This window comes from Macaca nemestrina, chromosome 9, assembly GCF_043159975.1.
Source record: "Macaca nemestrina isolate mMacNem1 chromosome 9, mMacNem.hap1, whole genome shotgun sequence".
In the NCBI taxonomy this organism is placed as follows: Eukaryota; Metazoa; Chordata; class Mammalia; order Primates; family Cercopithecidae; genus Macaca; species Macaca nemestrina.
Window position 1 is genome coordinate 113794031 of NC_092133.1, and position 9449 is coordinate 113803479.

The window sequence follows — 9449 nt, forward strand, 5'->3', positions numbered from 1 at the left end:
AGCAGTGGAGCCGCGGGGCATTCTGCGAGGCACTCTGCCTCTGGTCTGTTCTCTCTGATGAACTGCTCAGGCAGCATCGGCTCCTCTCAACCTGCCCCTCATGGCACAGCTGAGCACAGGAATACAAATAGATTCCTACCCGAAAGATGAATGCCACCATATGTGTGTATTTTAAACCAGTTAGCTTTGACCACACCATTTCAACATTGATGAGGTTTTTGCTTGTAGTAGATTAAAAATAGTCAATCCAACAGGGAACTTGAACAATTATGTGATTCTTGTTCACACAGTGAAACCGTAATTCTTTGTGCCCAGTTGGGAATCTCTAGGTTTCCACGTGGTTATTTCAAAACCCCAGTAACAGAGAAGGCTCTTCAGGGAAGGTGGAGCCTGAAAGCCCTGAGCAGGCATTGGGGAAAATAGCTGCACGGTTTTTCTTTTAGTGTTGTGGAGGAGGGAGAGGGAGCAGAGGTCTTGGAAATCATCGAGTACCCGGGGGCAGAGAGGGTAGAGACAGGTGAAAGAACTGAAACACACTGAGAGGTCACAGAAAGTCCTCTGTTAACAACAATAGCCAAAATATCTCCCGGAAATTGGGAAACACTGCTGTCATGTATAAAATTATATTAAGCTTCCAGCTCTGAGCCCACGTTTCTTCCTTCAGCCACAAATTCCTTTCTGCCACTCACTCTGCTGCCTTCTCATCCTGTTTGTGCAACTGACGTGTGATCTCTCAAAGCCAAGCCTGGACTTGACTTCGCTCACCGACCTCTGTTCCAAGAAGAGACCCCCTCACGCTGCAAGCTTTGGCTCCCTGGAACATGGGGCTACCCGGGAAGAGCGCCCATTGCTTTTGTAGCAATGGCTTGGGGCACGTGGATTAGGTCTGCTGTTTTGCATTAATGCTGCACACTCAGCCTCACAGAGTGATCCTTGACTGACAGCTGTGCTCCTCCCCAGCTGTGGGGGAAGTTACTATTCTTATCTAACAGCACGGGTCCGTCATTACGTTTCCTGCAGCAACCTCATTTGATTTTCCCCAAGTATTATCATCAGTACCTTCCTCCCAATTTCTCATTTTGAAAATATTCAAATGTGCAGAAAAATGGAAAAAATCATAAAGTGAAATTCTACACTTTTGGACCAGAGTCACCAATTTTACCCCATTTGCTTGTTCTCTCTCCAGTGCACGCTTGGGTGCACCTCTCTCTCTCTCTGTGTGTCTCTCCCTTTCTTTTCCTCTCCCCCAGCCACTCCCTCCCTCTTTTTTCTGTTATTTACATACATATATCCACTTCTTTTTACTTAACTATTTGAAAATAAGTTGTAGTCATCACAATAGTTCACCTCTAAATAATTCAGCATGAATCTCCTTAGAATGGTTTCCTACCTAATTGTAATATCATTGTCATACTTAATAAAAATGAACAATTTCAGCCAGGTGCGGTGGCTCATGCCTGTAATCCCAGCACTTGGGGAGGCCAGGGTGGGTGGATCACTTGAGATAAGGAGTTTGAGACCAGCCTGGCCAACATGGTGAAAACCCATCTCTATTAAAAATACAAAAAATTAGCCAGGTGTGGTGGCACGTGCCTGTAGTCCCAGCTACTCAGGAGGCTGAGGCAGGAGAATTGCTTGAACCCAAGAGGCGGAGGTTGCAGTGAGCCAAGATTATACCACCACACTCCCGCCTGGGCAACACAGTGAGACTCTGTCTCAAAAATAAATAAATTAATTAAATGAACAATTTCATTATATCTTCTCATGCAGTGTATATTCCTTTGTCCAATTCAGGATCCTATTAAGGTTCAGGCATTGCATGTGACTGTTACTGCTCTTTAATTTCTTTATTATAGAACAGTCCACATGCTTTTATATCTTTTGCGATGCACTTTTTGAAGAGCTCAGACCAATGGTCTTGTGCCATCTTCTGCCTTCCAGATTGATCTGGTTGTCTTTTCATGGTGGTGTTTACTGTGTTCCTGGTTCTTATTTTTTCCCTGTAACTCAGAGTACTTGAAGTCTAAATGTGTGATTAGATTCAGCTTAAACAACATTGGTAAGAACATTACAGAAGTGGCCTTGAAAACCTGTGCTTTCATCACATCAAGAGGCACATGCTATCAGGTTGTCCTAATATTTGTGATGCACGTTGGATATTTTGGCTAAGACTGGGACCACCAGATATCTCCGTTGTATACCTGCAGTTTGCTGTTGTTTTCAACTGTCAAATTATCTGTAGGGGGGATACTTTGAGATTGTTTGAATAACTCATCACTAACAATATTGTGTCCAGCTGTTAAAGATCCATGAAGATCCCTGTCTCAATCCGTTATTACATTGAGAGCTGCAAAATTATTTTTTAAATTTGATAATCTTTTCTACATGTATTAGCTGGATTTCTGAAAAAGAGGAGCTTCCTTTCTTCTTCCACCTTTATTTATTTTGCTCTCTCTCTCTCTCTCTCTTTCTCTTTCCCTCTCTCTCTCTCTCCCTCTCCCCTTCACTCCCTTTCTCTCTCTTTGGGGCACAAGTTATCTCAGGCTTATCTTGTGCTTTCTCTGTCCCAGATCTAAAGTCAGCCATTTCTCCAGGGATCCCTGGTTCCTTTTAGTGGGAATAACACTTAGAAGCCGAACTCTGGGCACTGGTTGTTCTCAGGCCATTTCAGCGAGCAAAGCTGGGAGACGCGTTGTCAATGTAATCATGAGTTCTTTTTTTTTTTTTTCTTTTTTGAGATGGAGTCTACCTCTGTCGCCCAGGCTGAAGTGCAGTGGCATGATCTCGGCTCACTGCAGCCTCTGCCTCCCGGGTTCAAGCAACTCTTCTGCCTCAGCCTCCCGTGTAGCTGGGATTGCAGGTGCCTGCCACCAAGCCCAGCTAATTTTTTGTATTCTTAGTAGAGACGGGGTTTCACTGTGTTGGCCAGGCTGGTCTCGAACACCTGACCTCATGATCCACCTGCCTCGGCCTCCCAAAGTGCTGGGATTACAGGCATGAGCCACCGCGTCCGGCCAGTCATGAGTTCTTAATGACATTTCCCGCACAAATATCATCGTGTAGGACTTCTCTTATCTTCCTTTAGTTTGTATTTTCATTTCTTTTGTATTTCATACCTTTTCTCATACAGAGAGAATCTTGTTTCCTAAGTAGATTATTTGCTTTATCCAAAATAAAAATAGAACTGTTTTAGAATTACAGTGTGTTCGGGTTCTCCACAGAAACAGAACCAAAAGGATTTGTGTGTATGTGTATGTGTTTTTATATGTACATCTATAAACATATATAATATTTATCAGCCAGGCATGGTGGCTCATGCCTATAACCCCAGCACTTTGGGAGGCTGAGGCGGGTGGATCACTTAGGTCCAGTAGTTTGAGACCAGTCTGGCCAACATGAAATACAAAAATTAGCTGGGCGTGTTGGCACATGGCTGCAATCCCAGCTACACAGGAGGCTGAGGCACAAGAATCGCTTGAACGCGGGAAGTGGAGGCTGCAGTGAGCTGAGATTGCACCACTGCACTGCAGCCTAGGCGACACAGCGAGACTCTGTCTCAAAACAAACTTATATAATGTTTATATTATATATATAACATATATAAACATATATAAATAAACATAATATATATTATATATAAATATATGCAATAAACATATACATAATATAAATATATACAATAAACAGATTTGCTGTAAGGAATTGGCTCAGCAATTACAGAGGCTGTCAAATCCCAAGGTCTGCAGCCAGCAAGACGCAGGAGAGCCAGGCCAAAGGCCAGCAGGCTTCAGACCCTGATAGAACCAATGTTTCCGTTTCAGTCTGAAGGCAGGAAAAGAAATGATGTCCCAACCTGAAGGCAGGCAGGAGGAGGAGTTCTCTTTTATTATGGGAGAGTCAGGCTTTTTGCTCTGCTTAGGCCTTCAGCTGATTGGATGAGCCCCACCCACAGTAGGGAGGGCAGTCTGCTTTTACTCATTCTACCAACTCACATGTCACTCTCACCTAGAAACACCCCCACAGACACACCGAAAGTGTTTCACTAAATGTCTGGGCACCGCATGGCCTGGTAAAGTTGACCTGTAAAATGAACTAACATTACGGCTGTCAACAAAACTAGTAAGTCAAGTTTCAAATTTATTTACCATTCTTTTTGGCCTTAGCATGTATCCCATTACAGATAGCAGTCAGAAATAAGAGTAAGTTGAGGGCCAAGCACAGAGACTTGTGCCTGTAATCCCAGCACTTTGGGAGGCCAAGGTGGGAGGACCACTTGAGGCCAGGAGCTCAAGAGCACCCTGGGCAACATAGCAAGATCTCATCTCTGCAAGAAAAAAGAAAAGGAAGAAGAAAGAAAAGTAACTTGAATTAGCCAGAATCAAAAGATTTTTAAAATTAAAAGTTACTTGAAATACCTTTTTTCTCTCTCTGGTTATTTTTTAATTTGGTATATACATATATATATATTTTTATGCTTTCTTCTGTTTGCATTCAATTTTAGAATTTGAAAAATCTATTTGGATTTAATTTTGTTTTTTGAATATGTAAAACATTTCTATATTTCAAAAATCAAAATGATATAAAAAGTTGTACTCTGAGAAGGCTTATTTCCATCCCCCCTCCCATCCTACTCCTTTCCACTCATCTGTTTCAAGCTTCTCATTTTTGCATTTCTTTTAGCAAAAATAAGAAAATACTCTCTGTACTATTTACTGAAGGCTTTTCTAATTGATTCCTCTCCATTTTCGATCACCAAAGTGTTACACATTCACTGTAGACATTTCACAAAATGCAGAAAAGTGCCTAAACACCACAGAAACATTTTGGACACCTATTGCTTGATAAATTGTGTTAATTAACCGAGCTAAGTCAGATATTCATCTGATTGAATTTAGATTTGGTTCAGTGGGATTTGCTTTAGTTTCTTTAAACACCTCATACATCTTGTTCTTTTGATTTACATGATTTAATTATTATTTCTATTTTCACAAACACATTTCCTCTCTAGAGTCAGTATTTCCTTACAAGGATGACACCCCGGAGAATAGGATGCAGGAAGTCATGAGGTACTTTCTTTGTCTACTGAACAGAAGACAGGCTTCAGTTAGAGGAGTAACACCAGGAAGGACCTCCACCTTGGCTCCACCCGATTCCCGGGAGGAAGTGCTCATCTTCACAGGCCAGGATGTCCTCTGACAACCGACTCCCTAGAGGAGGGAAAAACGCTTTGAAAACACACTGAATTTCAGTAGCAACTCAGTGCTGCCTTTAGCCTCACCGGTGGTGTACAGTTTCAATCGGTCGTATTTCTCAGGCTAAACACAGCACGGCACAATTGGGATTGTATGAAGGATGGGTGTATTTAGAGGAAAAGAACAGAAAATGGCAATGGCGCCAAGACTGGCTTTTAAAAACAAAACATATCATGTGTGTGCGGCGCTTCACTTGCTGGAAGTGGCTTTACATGTATTATTTCCACTGGTGTAACTCTGAAAAGTAGGGTAGAAATGATCATACCTTTTTTAAAGGTGAGGAAACTGAAGGTGGTTAACCCGAGACGCTCTGTCAATCAGCCGTGGAGCTGGGAGGCTCAGAGAGAGATTTCCTGGGTCGGAGTCACTGATTTTTCCTTCACGTATGAACAAAGCTTTCAAAGAATGCAAACACTCTTGAAGCCAGAGTCTTACATAAAGCCAAATATCTTGTATTACAAATACTCAGTGTATTAGCTATGTACTGCTGTGTAACAATCTCCAAAACATAGTGGATTAAAGCAGCAGACAGGCATTTCAAGACTGTCTTTCAGGAATCAGGATGCAGTTGCAGTTAGTCTGGGTGCCTGAGACTCTTCATAAGCCTAAAGAAAATCCAGGATTTCTTACAAGAGAGACTGAAATCAAGGAGTTGGCCAGGGCTGCAGTCCTCTCAAGGCTTCGTAGAGGACACTGCTTCCAAGATCATTCACGTGGCTGTTGGCGGGCCTCAGAGCCAAACTCGCTATTGGCCAGAGACCCCAGTTCTTTGCAGGTCTTTCCACAGGATTATTCACAGCATGGCAGCTTGCTTCACCTAGAGTAAGGAGGGAGGAGGGAGAGAGATGGGGGCATGGGGGGAGGATGGGGGATGGTGGGGGAGAGAGAGAGAGAGAGAGACCGGATAATAGGAAAAAAATCAGAGAGAGACCAGATAATAGAAAAATCAGAATCTTTTTGTAACCTAATCTCAAAAATGACAGTCCGTTGATTTCACTATATTCTTTTTGTTAGAAGCAAGTCACTAGGTAGAGCCAGCTCACACTCGAGTGCAGGGGATTACACAAGGGCATGTATGCTGAAAGGTGGGGCTCCCTAGGAGCCATTGTAGAGGTTGCCCACCATATTCAGTGATTTAGTTAAAGATCTGTGTGTGCCTGTGTGTGTGTGTGTGTGTGTGTGTGTGTGTGAGACAGAGTCTTGCTCTTTTGGCCAGGCTGGTGTGTAATGGCGCCATCTCTCGGCTCACTGCAACTTCCACCTCCCGAGTTCTAGCGATTCTCCTGCCTCAGCCTCCTGAATAGCTGGGATTACAGGCACCCATCACCATGGCTGACTAGTTTTGTATATTAGTAGAGACGGGGTTTCACTCTGTTGGCCAGGCTGGTCTCAAACTCCTGACCTCAGGTGATCTTCCTGCCTCAGTTTCCCACAGTGCTGGGATTACAGGCATGAGCCAATGAGCCAGACCTTAAAGGTTTTATTTTATATTAGCCGTTATGGTGATTTTTTTAGAATTTCAACAATTCAGTGAGATCTTTTTCAAAGAGAATCTAAAATATTATTGTCCTTAGAAGACATAGATTACTTTCCTCTATCCAAAAGACAATAGAGATTTATAATAGGGTATTCAATGTGATTGAAATTAATTTTGCTCCCCCATCCCCCCAAAAAAACCAAAAGCCAGAAAACACCCAATGGGTAGGAGGAACTTAATGGCTGCTGTGTGAGACAAGGGTAATATCCATTGTGAATTCACGGGTCTTCAGAGAAGATGACGGTAGATCTCAGTGCTTCTTCCTGGAGAATAAGTGCTATTATAAGTTGGGATGGCCCTGACAAAGACGCAGTGACAGATATGGGCAATCGAGGCTCTCTGGATAAAATTGCCCCAAGGGCAGAAACCAATGTGATAGTGGTCAGGCACTTTGACTAAGTCCAGTGATAAAAGGAGAACCATGGTTCTGGCAGCAGATGCTGGAACCTCTCCTTCTCAGTCATCCTGGGCAAGGCCTTTTGCCCAGTGGCAAAGGATTTAGAAGTGAACCTAAAGAGCTCTAACACTGGGATCCCAGGGCAATGCTGGCATGGGACAGCCTTGTTCAACTGTAGCACTGGTGAAGGGGAAGCTTGTCCTCTTCCCATAGTGGTGAGCCACTGTAACCTGAGCACTCTGGACACCATTGACAGTGAGGGTCTCAGAAGCAGGAAACTCAGCACCATCCATGTTTCTTTGGACCCAACAGTGACAACCTATTCCAGTGCCAACAGCTGCAATGGCAATGTGAGTATGATCCGGGATTTGTTATGTCCAAGCAACCAGGGCTGGCCCTTGGATGTGAGTGAGGGAATTCCCTATGAGAACCTTGGGTTTATAGGGAATAAGTTGTTCTGAGGGTGGGAAATAGATTCTCTACTAACCTGAGGATCTGTTTATCCCACTGTTGTATTTTAGAGGCTATTGCAAGAGGCTGGGAAATTTACATATATCTACATCCAAACTCTAAAGGAGAACACCCTGGTTATCTTAGATGTCTTACATACTCAATGCAAATATTTATTTATCAAATCAAAATTACCACAGGCTTGTAGCTGGCTGAGGTGGTTTGGATCTGTGTCCCCATCAAATCCTATATTGAATTGTAATCCTCAGTGCTGAAGATAGGGGCTGGTGGGAGGTGACTGGATCATGGGGGTGGATTTCCTAATGAGTGGCTTAGCATCATCCCCTTGGTACTGTCCTTGCCATTGTCAGTGAATTCTCATGAGATCTGGTTGTTGAAGAGTGTGCAGCACCTTCCCCTTCTCTCTCTCTCTTGCTGTTCCAGCCATGTGACTTGTGTGCTTCCCCTCGGTCTTCTACCATGATTGTAAGTTTCCTCAGGCCTCCCCAGAAGCTAAGCAGATATAGGCATCATGTTTCCTGTACGGTGTGCAGAGCCATGAGCCAATTAAACCTCTTTTCTTTATAAATTACCCAGTCTCAGGTATTTCTTTATATCAATGCAAGAATGGACGAGTACACTGATAAACCTTGCTTCCAGTCCTGGTGCTGTTAACAACTGGGTAAGAGACTTCTCCGAACTTCAGTGTTCTCACTGATAGAACAAGCTTGAATTTTTGAGGCATAAATTCCTTTGAGACCTGCTAAAATGAAACCTTTTAGAACATGTACTACATCTTACTCATCTTTCCATCTCCAGTCACCAGCCCAGTGGCCAGCACAAGTTGGCACCAAGTTGAATATGTTAAATAGCTTTTGAGTACTTTTATTTTGTTATTTTTGTGTTTTGAGACTGAGTCTCGCTCTGTTGCCCAGCCTGGAGTGCAGTGGTGTAATCTCAGTTGACTGTAACCTCCGCCTCCCGGGTTCAAGTGATTCCCATGCCTCAGCCTCCCTAGTAGCTGGGACTACAGGCACCTGACAGCACGCCCGGTTAATTTTTGTATTTTTAGTAAACACGGGGTTTCACCATGTTGGCCAGGCTGATCTCGAATTCCTGACCTCAAGTGATCGACCTGCGTTGACCTCCCAAAGTGTTGGGATTACAGGCGTGAGCCACCGTGCCCTGCCAACTTTTGATTACTTTAAAAAGAAATGAACCAAAATGTTGCCCTCTGTTGGGATGGCTAAATGCTAACTCCATGATTAGCACAGCTATTTCAAAGCCACACACGGGAACAAAAACCTTGCACAGTTTTTATATTGAGATGTTTTCAGTTGCAAGTAGAAAAAAAATCCAGCTCAAGACGGCTTATGACTAAAAAGGATCTTCTGGCTCAATAATAACTAAAAGGTTCACAGGTAGTAGGCTTCCAGTGCATTTGATCTGGCTCTATTTCTGTGGCTGTCTTACCTTTACCCACCTCTGTGACTGGCTTCACAGTTTAGAACAAGACTTCAAGTCACAGTTTAGAACAAGAGTTCTAAACCATCTTCTAATTGGCCCATCCCTGAACCAATCACTGTGGTCAGATTATTTTAGACCAATCATGATCTATCCCAGTAGCTGGTGTGTGGGATTAATCCAACTAAAACCTCGTGGCTCCAACACAGTGGAAGAGGGAAAGAGAGGATGTTGAGAGTGGATGTTGAGAATATTGTTAATCAATATCCACACCTCACCTTCAAAATGTTCATACTTACCTGAGCGGCACAAACTTCAGCCAGAGGCAACTCCAGCCTCTGTAGCTAAT

At 43.4% G+C, this 9449-nt stretch overlaps 1 long non-coding RNA gene across 3 annotated transcripts; it reads right to left on the reverse strand.

Annotated features, from left to right (window-relative positions):
* Positions 1 to 4186: 4186 nt before the first annotated feature.
* On the reverse strand, positions 4187 to 9156 carry LOC105479957 (uncharacterized). Of its 3 annotated transcripts, none has more exons than XR_011608166.1 (5): positions 9120 to 9156; positions 5883 to 6069; positions 5518 to 5647; positions 5026 to 5207; positions 4187 to 4324 (listed from the first exon to the last, which is right to left on the reverse strand). It is a non-coding gene; the product is annotated as an uncharacterized lncRNA (long non-coding RNA). The 3 variants fall into 3 exon arrangements; XR_011608165.1 differs by having other exon boundaries at positions 9110 to 9147; XR_011608167.1 differs by lacking the exon at positions 9120 to 9156 and adding an exon at positions 7832 to 7996.
* Between the last annotated feature and the right edge of the window lie 293 nt (positions 9157 to 9449).